This window comes from Zingiber officinale, chromosome 3A, assembly GCF_018446385.1.
Source record: "Zingiber officinale cultivar Zhangliang chromosome 3A, Zo_v1.1, whole genome shotgun sequence".
NCBI lineage: Eukaryota > Viridiplantae > Streptophyta > Magnoliopsida > Zingiberales > Zingiberaceae > Zingiber > Zingiber officinale.
In genome coordinates this window covers 151,896,110-151,908,978 of record NC_055990.1, presented here as the reverse complement: position 1 = coordinate 151,908,978, position 12,869 = coordinate 151,896,110, and positions in this window count along the sequence as shown.

Sequence of the window (12,869 nt, the reverse complement as noted above, 5' to 3'; positions counted from 1 at the left end):
TGATAGGACGTGTTAGAAAAGTGTACCTGACACCATACCTCAACAGCCTGAGCATATCCCGACAAGACAGTGGAAGCTTCCGTCGTACGATTCTCTGTCTGATCACGCTGCCGACCATGCTATCTATCTATGGCATGGGTCTCGAGGAGGATATCAATTGATTTTGTCTTTGTCTGCTAGTGGGCCGAGCGGGTCGGCCGCTCAGTCAGCTTTCGTCTGCTAGTGGGTCGAGCGGATGGCCACTTGACTACTTCCATTGTCTGGGCTTGCTGGGCCGTGCTTCCGTTTCGTTGGCTGTGATCTTATCTTCGGCCGATCAGGATGTCCGCCTGGCATATGTTCCGCCGCTCGGGGCATGACTTGCTATTCGGTGCCTGCTTTGGTGATAGACTTTTGAGCGTCGGAAGCTCGGTGCGAGACCGAGCTGTCATAACGTCTGGCCGGCCATTCCTTAGTCCGACCGGCTAATGGGGTCGCTCGGTCGGACGCTAGCCTGGGGCGTTGACCACCTTGACTTTGACCTTCCATGTGACGCTAACCTCCTGTGGGGCGGGGCCCTACCTTACCACCGGATCACCTACAAATACAAAAAAAAAATATATCAAATAATCAATAAAAAAACTCTAGATCTTCTAGTATTTTGAGAAATAAAATCATCGATCAGATCTTCAAAATTAAATTTTTCTAACACATTATTTTCAATTTATAAAATTGTCAACTTATTTAATTATGTTTGAAACATAGTTGAATGCAAGTATAATTTTATCAATTTTAGTTTTAAAAAAATTCTTTCTGCTAATGTTACAGTAATTAGTATAATTAACAAAGCTTTATAAGCAATGGAGATATTAGGAAACAATCTAAGACTTTTACAAATGTAAGAATTTCAAAAGCTGTTTTTATTTCTATTGGTAAACACATTTGTAGTACTTACTGATCCCGTCCGAAGGCTGAGTCGGACGGAGGCTGGTCGTGGTGGCCTGGTTGTTGACGGAAAGTCGTAGGTGATCTGGCTCCCACGGGTGACTGACGCTGCTGCAGGACCCTGTGCACACTCAGACAATCCCCCCCTCACGTTAGAGACCAAAAACTCAGGGAAAAAGTCCCCGGATCAGGCCCTCCGACACTCAAGTCAGGTCCCTTTTTCCCCAGAAGAAACAGAGAGAGTCGAAAAATGAAAAGTTGTGAAAGGAAAAAATGACGAGAGTGCGCGTACCCGCGTACGAGGAATCTCCTCCTTTTTATGCACCCGCCTTGCTTCCATAACCTGCCAACCTGTCAGAAAACGTTAGACGCGGGGCTTTGTCGTATATCCCCGACACCTGTCGTGCTGCTATTGGTCCTCAAGGCATCTTCTTGTTTAGGAACCTTCGCCTTTACACAGGGGTTTTGTCTCGTAGTGAAGGACATCTGTCAGGCTGCCATTGGTTACGAGAGCATCCTCTCGCTTAGGAACCTTCACCTCCGCACATCTCCCTAGTATGCAATGATTACCCTTGACGAACAGTTGTGATCCTCCGACTCCTGCACAGCTTAGCTCGTCCTATTTATCGCGGTCTGCATCTACCTCACACCCCTCGACCAGATCTCGCCTCTATGCGTTACTTGTTAGTCGGGCTAACCCTGAACAGCCCTGTCGATCACGGTCTGTATTCTGTACCCTGTATTTGCCGACCCTCGACTGTAAGCCCGTAGATCGGGCTGTCTTCACACAGCCCTGTCGCTTCCGACCTGTGACTGGTGACTTGCACTTCCGGATCTTCGAGTCGCAGACCTGCATACCGAGCCGTCTCTACACAGCCCTGCCGCTTCTGACCTTTGATTTGTGGCTTGCACTTCCGGGCCTTCGAGTCGCAGACCTGCAGACCGAGCCGTCTCTACACAGCCCTGCCGCTTCCGACCTTTGATTTGTGGCTTGCACTTCCGGGCCTTCGAGTCGCAGACCTGCAGACCGAGCCGTCTCTACACAGCCCTGCCGCTTCCGACCTTTGATTTGTGGCTTGCACTTCCGGGCCTTCGAGTCGCAGACCTGCAGACCGAGCCATCTCTACACAGCCCTGCCGCTTCCGACCTTTGATTTGTGGCTTGTCCCTCGACCATAGGCCTGCAGTTTGAGCTGCCTCTGCCCAGCTTTGCCGATCCCGACCTGTACCCCAGGTTCCGCTTACCGACTTCCTTTGTTTTCCCGCGGCCTCGCCTGCTTGAACAACCAGTCTGCCTGACCTCTGCCTATTCCATAGGCTAGCCTTTTGACTGCCTAGTCAGCTTGACTATTGACCGCCACGTCCTCTTGACTTTTGACCGCTATATGGCCGTGACCTTTCTCACCCTTTCCTCTTGGGCCCCTCCACTGCTAACCGTATCACAAGCCTCCCTCACAAGTCTAGTCGAAGGAGGACGATAGTCTGACTGACTAGACCTCCGCACATCTCTGCGACCTCAGCATATCTCTGTGTTTCTACCTCAGCATATCTCTGTGACCTCAGCATATCTCTGCGTGCTCTGCTTCCTGCCTCAGGCGTCAACCTTTGTGTCGCGTCGCCTGGGCTCTCACATCAACCTTTGTGTAGCGTCGCCTGGGATACCATGCATCCTTTATTGCGTCGTCAGTCGCTTGGGGCGCCGCTCCCACGCAATTGCTTTGACTTGGCCACCCGCCTTCTTTATAAAGAGCCTCATGATCACTTCTTTATCCCATCCTTCCTCATTCCTGCTCTCCTACTTTCTTTTGCTAACCCACGTTCTGCCAGCTTCCTCCCCCCGAGATGCATTCTCCTTCCTCTGACGAAGTTGATCAACCGCCCTCCCAAATGCTGATAAATCAACTCACCTCGCTGATTGTCGCGAGAGAACGCGAACTGGAGCGTGTGTCCCAGGATTGCGCTCGCCAGACGGCTGCCCTGCATTCCATGGAAGCCTAGTATCGTGTCGCGAAGTCTTGCGTGCATTCTGAGAAGGCGAGGAAAGAGGAATGCCAGGCTAGCCTGCAGCGCCAACTCAGCCTTCAGGAACGCTTGAAACAAGAGCATGAAGTGGAGCTGTCTCTCCTCCGTGCGTATCTTGACGACAAGCAAGACACGATCGCCCGGCAACAAACAGTCGTCGACTCCCTCCACGCGCAGCTGGCTCGAGCCTTGAACGCCCCAGAGGCTCCTGAGTCTCCAGACATTTCTTCACACGGCAGTGCTCATTCTCCATGACCAATCCTTTCCCCGAGTTAAGACTAGCTCGGGCCATAGTTGTCTCAGTGGCTCCTTCCCCGCAAAACGCTTCCGCTTGTAGCCTTAGCTGTATCGCCTGCTTATTGAACTGTGCTGCTGTACTTGTACATCTGTCCTTTACCGGCATAGTCTTTCCTGCTCAATTTTCATCTAGCAAGCATTTTTAGAAACTGGCCCGTATGTAAGAGCCAAGAGTTGTATCATGACTCCTTTTTATGTATAAATTTTGGATAATAAAACCAACATAGTGCTTGAAAATTAAAACTGCAATAAACGTGCAAAACCTGATTCCGCAGTTACCGCAGTTAACATTGATGCTTTAGGGGTAGGGTGGATGGCCTCCCGTACTTCGTGCCTTGCTTGTTTGCTGCATATTTGCAATTTGTATAAAGGAGCTAAAATGAAGCCAGATGTAGCTGACCTGATTATTTGGAAACGCTCCGCACAATGTGAGGAATATCCTTCTGAGAGGTAGTTAGGCGTGGGCGTCGAGTCCGCTTATGATTTTCGCAGGGGGGTTGATTTTTGATTCCCGCATGGGGGCTGACCTGAAAGGTCGTTAGGCGTGAGCACAGGGCTCACTTATAATTCTCGCATGGGAGCCGACCTGAAAGGTCGTTGGGCGTGAGAACAGAGCTCACTTATAACTCGCACTGAGGCGAGAGTCTGGGACTACCGACCTAAAAGGTCGTTGGGCGTGAGCACAGGGCTCACTTATAATTCTCGCATGGGAGCCGACCTGAAAGGTCGTTGGGCGTGAGAACAGAGCTCACTTATAACTCGCACTGAGGCGAGAGTCTGGGACTACCGACCTAAAAGGTCGTTGGGCGTGAACACAGGGCTCACTTATAACTCGCACTGGGGCGAGAGTCTGGGACTACCGACCTAAAAGGTCGTTGGGCGTGAGCACAGGGCTCATTTATAATTCTCGCATGGGAGCCGACCTGAAAGGTCGTTGGGCGTGAGAACAGAGCTCACTTATAACTCGCACTGAGGCGAGAGTCTGGGACTACCGACCTAAAAGGTCGTTGGGCGTGAGCACATGGCTCACTTATAATTCTCGCATGGGAGCCGACCTGAAAGGTCGTTGGGCGTGAGAACAGAGCTCACTTATAGCTCGCACTGAGGCGAGAGTCTGGAGATACCGACCTAAAAGGTCGTTGGGCGTGAGCACAAGGCTCACTTTTAATTCTCGCATGGGAGCCGACCTGAAAGGTCGTTGGGCGTGAGAACAGAGCTCACTTATAACTCGACCGGGCGGCACTAGACCTAAAAGGTCGTTGGGCGTGAACACGGGGCTCACTTATAATTCTCGCATGGGAGCCGACCCGAAAGTCGTTGGGCGTGAGCAGAGATCACTTATAACTCGCACTGAGGCGAGATTCGGGACTACCGACCTAAAAGTCGTTGGGCGTGAGCACGGGCTCACTTATAATTCCGACCTGAAAGGTCGTTGGACGTGAGAACAGAGCTCACTTATAACTCGCATTGAGGCGAGAGTCTGGGACTACCGACCTAAAAGGTCGTTGGGCGTGAGCACAGGGCTCACTTATAATTCTCGCATGGGAGCCGACCTGAAAGGTCGTTGGACGTGAGAACAGAGCTCACTTATAACTCGCACTGAGGCGAGAGTCTGGGACTACCGACCTAAAAGGTCGTTGGGCGTGAGCACAGGGCTCACTTATAATTCTCGCATGGGAGCCGACCTGAAAGGTCGTTGGGCGTGAGAACAGAGCTCACTTATAACTCGCACTGGGGCGAGAGTCTGGGATACTCCGGTCCGAGACCGGTGGCGATGGCGCTGGTCCGAGACCAGTAATGATACTCCGGTCCGAGACCGGTGGCGATGGCGCTGGTAAGAACTCCAAACGGCAAAGGCATAGATGCATTGCTCTTCTGCACCTTCATCCATCTCGCTTATACCAACCTCATTGCTGTGATTGATCTGGTCGTTATCGCTATCTTTGGGCTTACTCATTTGCGTCGTGTTTCCCCCTGCAATTGCATTATGCGCGATATAGAATTAAGGATAGAGGGGGGAGTGTAAAAACCTTACTCAACCCTTGGGCCACAGTGCCCTTGCAGCTTATGATGACCCCGCTGTTCTTGCGATGCGCCTGGTTGGCTGCTCAGATCAGGGGATGTCTAGGCAGGGCTACTTGCCCGGATGGTCCGAGCAAGCAACACCCCACAGGCCCGCCTGATACTCCTCTGATCTGACATTCACTTCTGCTGATTTGCTTTGTCTCATTCACGACCCTTTTGAATTGCCTGGCGTCTGTAGCTTTATGAAACTTCTCGCCTAGCCTTGAGCCTTTCACGAAGAATGCTTCTTTTTTTTTAGGCCACGCCCTTTAATGATTACCTTGCCTTGTCGATCTTTAATGTGTTTCTGCTCGCGATGACACCTATCCGACGCCTTTACTGCGTACACTTCCTAATGCCAGCCTCTGACCCTTTTTTGCACCCTTCGGCGTTTATTTCCCATCAGACGGCGCTGGGGCGTGTTACCCCAAAAGATACTCGGCTCGACTCTCGATGTTTCCTAGGAATGAATGGGCTTTATAAACCCTAAAGGCAGTCCACTTTCCTTACTTCGACGCTTCGCTATCCTCCTCCCTTCGTTCGCGGCCGTTTCTGGCAGTGCAACTCCTCGTTCTCCTGCTTGCGCCCGACCTGTGACCTCTCTTGTCTTCATCCCCCTTGCCTGCTTGCTCCTCATAGTCATGGATGGTAAGGAACTCTTCTAGTATTCGCGTTACATCTCTGATTTAGACCCTCACGACCTGTCTGCACTGCAATCCAACTTGGGGCTAGGCGCCGCATATGAATTTCGTCTTCCCTCACCAGATGAACATCCTTCTTCTCCTCCCGAAGGGTTTATCACTATTTTTAGGGATCAAATCTTAGGTGGTTTTCGCTTTCCTTTGCATCCTTTTTTCTCCGAGTTGAGCCAGTAATGCGGTATTGGTATCTCTCAGTTTGCCCCCAATGTATTCCGAGCGGTCTGCGGAACCATCATCTTGTGCCGCATTTATCAAATTCCCTTGACTGCTAGACTATTCCATCACTTCTATTCCTTCCGGCGAGCCGAGACGGGGGTATTCAACGTTCAGTCCAAGTCGGGCCATAAGTTTTTTGATGACCTACCTTCTTTCAATAAAGGTTGGAGATCTCGCTTTTTCTTCCTTAAACCCCCCGTCCCCTTAGCCGTGCCTTCCCAATGACATCCCATCCTTGCTTCAGACTTCCCTTTGCATGTCCATGAACCTGCCTGCTCCCCAGCTGCGGACAAGCTGAAAGGTGTTGTTGTTCGCCTGTCTGTGCTGATGCTAGACGGCATTCTGCACGCTTTTGGTCTTAGCCCTGTTTCCACGGAAATCGGAGCTCCTTTTGGTAAGTTGTTATTTATTGTATACTGCTCTTCGCTAACTGAGGTGCTTTTTCCTCTTATATTTGTAGTGGCGGCCCTCCTTCACTCTTTTGCCAGTCAGGAGACACCCTCGGTGGCCGTTCTGCAAGCTCTGAATGAGGAGCTAACACAAGGCCTATCCTCTGACCCCGCTGTTTCCGCCGGTCCACAGCCCTCGGGACACCACACCTCCGAGACGGTAGCTGCCTCGGCGCTTATTGAGCCACCAGGCTCCAGCCCTGCAGACTCAGCCATACCCCGCTGCTCTGATCAACCCGCACCCGAGCCGTCGCCAGCAGGGCAAGTGCCTCCTCTCCCTCCAACTATGAAGCTGCGCCTGACACGCAAGGGCAAAAGGACGGCCCCAGTCGCCGCAACTTCTCCTCCACCTCCTCGCCGTCAACGCGTAGTGAGCATCTCTTCCCCCACCAGGTCCTCAGACATGAGCTCGACCCAGGAGACAAGCTTGGCCCGGGAGAAGGCCTCTAATCTGGAGGTGGCAAACCCGCCATTGGACCTGACCGCTCCGATGCCCATCCAGAGTGTATTGCCTGCCCCGCCTTCGTCCTCTGGCGATCAGCCCCCGGACTCGCTAACTCACTCAACTTCTCCTCCTCTCGTGCCTATGAGCTCAGCCGTGCCGACTCTGGAACTGCCATCTGCGGACCTGGCCTTTGAGTGTTCTTGGAGGCTTCCTTCAGAGACCGACCCGGCCTACGTGCCCGCTTCCGACCTATCGCCTATCTTTGGTAGGGTCGATTTCTATGGGGACTTGGTCATCTCCTGGCAATCAGCCAATCGGCAGTTCTGGGTGTTGGTTGCTACTCGGAAAACCTAGAGGTTCCACTGTACAAAAATTTTGTACAAAGGTCTGAACCTTTTCCTAGCTACCATGTGTTCTTTTAAATTAAATTTTGGATCACCTGCGGAACTTAACACGTTTGATCCAAAACTTAATCTATTTGTTCTTTTAGGTTTTGACTTGGATCTCCTGCGGAACTTAACACGTTCGACCCAAATCACCTTAAGTTATTAATTCCATTAAATATTAATTTCCATAATCGGTTCCCAGTACTGACGTGGCGAGGCACACGGCCTTCTTGGATATGGGAGCAACCACCACCGACTAGACAAAACCTTTTATAGAAATCTAATATTTAATTTCCTAAAATAACTTTAGGTTAACCGAAAAGAACAATCAAATCACAAGGAAAAGAAAAACAAAAGAACACAACATCGAAAAACATATTCGAAATTCTAGAATCGTAAGCCTCTTGTATTTGGTATTATTTCCATAAATAACTAGCATGATGCGGAAAGAAAAATTACTAGTTATACCTTTTAGAAAGACCTCTTGATCTTCTACCGTATTCCTCTTCTAACCTCGGACGTTGTGTGGGCAACGATCTTCCGAGATGAGAAACCACCAAGCACCTTCTTCTCCTCCTAGCTAGGTTCGGCCAACACAAAGAAGCTTCACCAAGGACGAAGAACAAAACACCAACCAAGCTCCAAGGGATACAAGCTTTCTCTCCTTCTTCTTCTTCTTCTCCAAGTAGTATCCGGCCACCACAAGAGCTCCAAGCCAATAGAGAAGGTTCGGCCACCACCAAGAGGAAGAGAGGAAGAGAGGTTGGCCGGCCACAACACCAAGGAAAAGAGGGAGAGAAATAATAGAGGTTGTTCACCATGAAGCCTTCTCTACCCCCTCTTTTATAATCCTTGGTCTTGGCAAATAAGGAAATTTAATTAAAAACTTCCTTAATTCTTTTGCCATGAAAAGGAAAAATTTATTTAATTAAAACAATTTTCCTTTTCTCAATTTACATGGCCACACACAAAGCTACAAACAAGGAGAGTTTTAATTAATTAAAACTTCCTAATTTGTCTCCAGAAATTTATAAAATTTCTTCAATAATTTAATCCCTTCATGATTGGTTTATAAAAAGGAAATTTAATAAATTAAAATCTTTCTTTTAAACATGTGGATAAAAAGAAAGTTATCTCTAAAAATTAAAATCTCTTTTAATCTACAAATAAGGAAAGATATCAAATCTTTTCTCAATCTTTTGTAGAAACTAATAAAAGAGAATTATTAATTTTTAAACTTTCTTTTAAATCATGAACATGGTTAAAAGGAAAGTTTTCTTAAAATTTAAAATCCTCCTTTAATCAACAAATAAGGAAAGATTTCAAATTTTAAACTCTCTTTAAACATGTAGATGATTTACAAATAAGGAAAGTTTTTACCAAAAATTAAAACCATCCTTTTAATCTACAAATAAGGAAAGAGATTAATCTCTTCTCTTAATCTTTTGTAGAAAGTTATAAAAGAAAATTTTAATTTTTAAACTCTCTTTTAAAATCATGATATCCACATAAGAAATAATTTTAATAAAAATCCTTTTAATATTCTAGTGGCGACCACCTAAGCTTGGGACCCAAGCTTTGGCCTCTACAACTCATCCACTTGGACTTGGCCGGCCCTAGCTTGGGTTCCAAGATAGCTTGGCCGGCCCCATTGGATGGGTAAGAAGGTGGGTATGCGGTGGGTATAAATCTCTATATACTAGAGGCTACGATAGGGACCGAGAGGAGGAATTGGTTTTGGTCTCCCGATGAAATTAAGCATCCCGTGTTTGCCCCGAACACACAACTTAATTTCATCAATAATAATTCATTCCACTAAAGAACTATTATTGAACTACCGCACCAATCCCAAATTACATTTTTGGGCTCCTTCTTATTATGAGTGTGTTAGTCTCCCTGTATTTAAGATAACAAATGTCCACTAATTAAGTAAGTTACTGACAACTCACTTAATTAATATCTAGCTCCAAGAGTAGTATCACTCAACTTCATCGTCATGTCGGACTAAGTCCACCTGCAGGATTTAACATGACAATCCTTATGAGCTCCTCTTGGGGACATTCTCAACCTAGATCACTAGGACACAGTTTCCTTCTATAATCAACAACACACACTATAAGTGATATCATTTCCCAACTTATCGGGCTTATTGATTCATCGAACTAAATCTCACCCATTGATAAATTAAAGAAATAAATATCAAATATATGTGCTTGTTATTATATTAGGATTAAGAGCACACACTTCCATAATAACTGAGGTCTTTGTTTCTTTATAAAGTCAGTATAAAAGAAACGACCTCTAATGGTCCTACTCAATACACTCTAAGTGTACTTGTGTAATTATATAGTTAAGATAAACTAATACCTAATTACACTACGACCTTCCAATGGTTTATTCCTTTCCATTATGGTCGTGAGCTACTGTTTATAATTTATAAGGTACTGATAACATGATCTTCTGTGTGTGACACCACACACCATGTTATCTACAATATAAATTAATTGAACAACTACATTTATCATAAATGTAGACATTTGACCAATGTGATTCTTATTTCTAGATAAATGTTTATACCAAAAGCTAGGCTTTTAGTATACACTCTAACACTGGGAGAGCAATTCCCCCTTGGAGGAGTTCGATCAAATTGCTCGCTCCCTGGTAGCGGTAAGCTCTTTCTCTTCTTCTTCCTGGTATCCATGTGTTTCTGTAACCTCCTTTCCCTTCTTCCGGCTACTAGCAGACCTGCTCCGCGAGTCTGAGCGTCGTGCAACGAGCGACCGAGCTTCAGCGAGAGAACGCGGTGCTCAAGGCACGTCTTCAGGAACTAGAGCGCCCTGCGGCTTCCTCAGCTCCTCCTGAGCCTTCTCTCGGAAGCTTGGATGCTTATCTGCGTGCCACCGGGGAGTCGGCGGCCTCTGCTCAGGCCATTTCCCATGCTGCCTTCGCTAAACTTCAACAGTTGGAGGCGGCTCTGAAGACGAGTGAGTCTTCCTTGGCTTCTGAAGCGATCGTCATCAGGCGACAGTTTCTGAGCTGAAAGCCAGAGAGGCATAGCTGCTCTCCCAATCAGAGGAGTTGACGCTGCTACGGCAAGGTCATGAGCTCTTGCAAATGGGGTTGGACGATGCCCAGGCCCTGGCTAGTGCTGCCGCTAGCCGGGAAGCAGCCATGCGGACTCAGTGGGAAGCTTGCCAAGCCACTCTCCAATCCTTGCGAGCGGAGTTATCGAAGGCCCAGGAAGCGGTGTCTCAAGGCCAGAGCGATTTGTCCGTGACCCGCGCCGAGGCTGCAGAGAACCGGAACAGTTTGGAGGTGTACCGGGATGACGAATCAGAGCGACTAAAGGCGTACAGACTAGCCTACGTCCGCTCTTCCTTCTTCCTCCATAAGCTGGGACGCTGGATGGTCTTGTTGCTCTGTCATAGGGCCGCTGGTTGGGTCAGACAGGCCTTTGAGCAAGGTTTCCTACGCTCGGCACCTCCTGCCACCTTCTTGGACACAACTCGCCTAACCAGGGAATTGCCGCAGGAAACCTTCCCTTCCTTCGAAGCGGATGAGGGACTTTTCCTCTTGGAGGCTCCTCCCCCTGCGGCCGATCCAGCTCCCGGGGATATTTCTACCCAGGCCCCTCTTGTTGCCACACCTGATGCGTCCGCTGATCCTGCGTCTCTCCCCATAGTGTTGGCCAACCCCGCACTCCTTCCGCTGGCCTCCGTTGATTCTGCGCCTTCTTCCTCGGATGTCGTATGATTGGCGATGTGTTGTATTGTTCACCTTTTATGTGTTGATGCTGAACTTTCCGTGATTGTACTTATTCGCGTGGTCTTACTGAACTTTGGATGGCTGTACTTAGCTTGCCCTTGCTTATTTTGCCTTTGCTACGTTGCTCTCCCCCCAATAGTCGCTTTTATACCGAGCCTGGTGAGGGTCAGCTTTTACTTTTTGTCTTTGACGCATGTCCATGAAGCTCGCTGGTCTGCTCCACCTTTCTCTCTGACGGCCGCTTCCGCCCACCTTTGTCCTTACGAGGCAATCACCTGTTTGGCGAAAATTTGGCTGAACTGAGTGTGCCCCTTTCCCCCCTTTTTTTCTCCTTCCTCTTTTTTCGTACCTCATGAGGCGCCTCGTACTTCGAGCCTTTGCCTTTCCTATAATGCCCTCTGGTTATATTCTCGAGGCTCATCGTAGAGCGCTCCTTGTCTATTTCCTCCCCTGTATCCACCATCCGTTGTTAATGTACGAGAATATCCTTCCTCCACCATACCTATAAGTATCTTCTTCCTCTCTCCCTTCTGTTATGCTTCGTCATCACCACGGAGCACTTAAACGCCGCCGCCGCCGACTGACTTTCTCCGAGATCACGCCGCGCTCCTTCCTTTTTTCCTAGCCCCCTCTCTTCGTTTGTTCCTTCTACCTCCTGAGATAATCTCCCTTGCAATGGCCTCTCCTTCTTGGGTTTCCTTGTTGGCGGAGCACTTCCCCGGCGCTTCAACTTTCGTTGAGTTGGATTGGGATGACCTACGGTACACTTACGAAATCCCTACTAGCTTTCGCCCCATCATCCCTACTGGTGTGAACTTGTACTTCGATCCCCCGCCTGGTTTTTGTACTTTCTTTACTGAGCAATTTGTATCTGGTCTTCGTCTACCTCCGCATCCTTTTTTGTCTGGAGTGTGCCGCTACTTTAAGATCCCCTTAGGTCAGCTAACTCCCAATTCCATAAAGATTTTGTGTGGCTTTGTAATACTCTGCGAAGTTTGCGAGGTTTCCTGGTCCGCTCCCCTCTTTCACTACTTCTTTGCTCTTGCTCGACACGCTGATGGTCTTTTTGACTTCCAAGCTCACAGTCATACCGCTTTCTTCTCTCCTCTTCCTCCTCCAAGTGCTAACTGGAGGAAAAAATTCTTTTTTCTCCGATTTCCCGAAGAAGTAGACTGGCCTCTGCGCTGCCTATGACTCCGGCGTTGCAAGACTTCCATATGGACCTCTCGTATACTGTGGTTGCGACCCGCATGGAGGATTGACACTTGAATCTGACGAGACTGTTGTCTGAAGACCTACTTTCCTTTTTCCGGCTGAGCTTCGTTTCCTCTGAAACATCGCACTCCTTGGGTAAGTTCACGCTGAGCTCCACCTCCCTTGCGATCATATTCTCCGCTAGAATAACCTTTCGTGTTGGTGCTTATAGCTGAGGTTCTGCATCGCGCCTCAGAGGTTATGCCTTTGCCCCTCGATGATCTGGAAATACTGCGACGCGGTCGGGCAATCTTGGAGAGGAGGTCGCTCCCTCATCTTGGATCCACCTCATTTGGGGCAGCGACCCAGCCTACTTCCAACCCCGCCTCACACGACGCTTCTCCTTC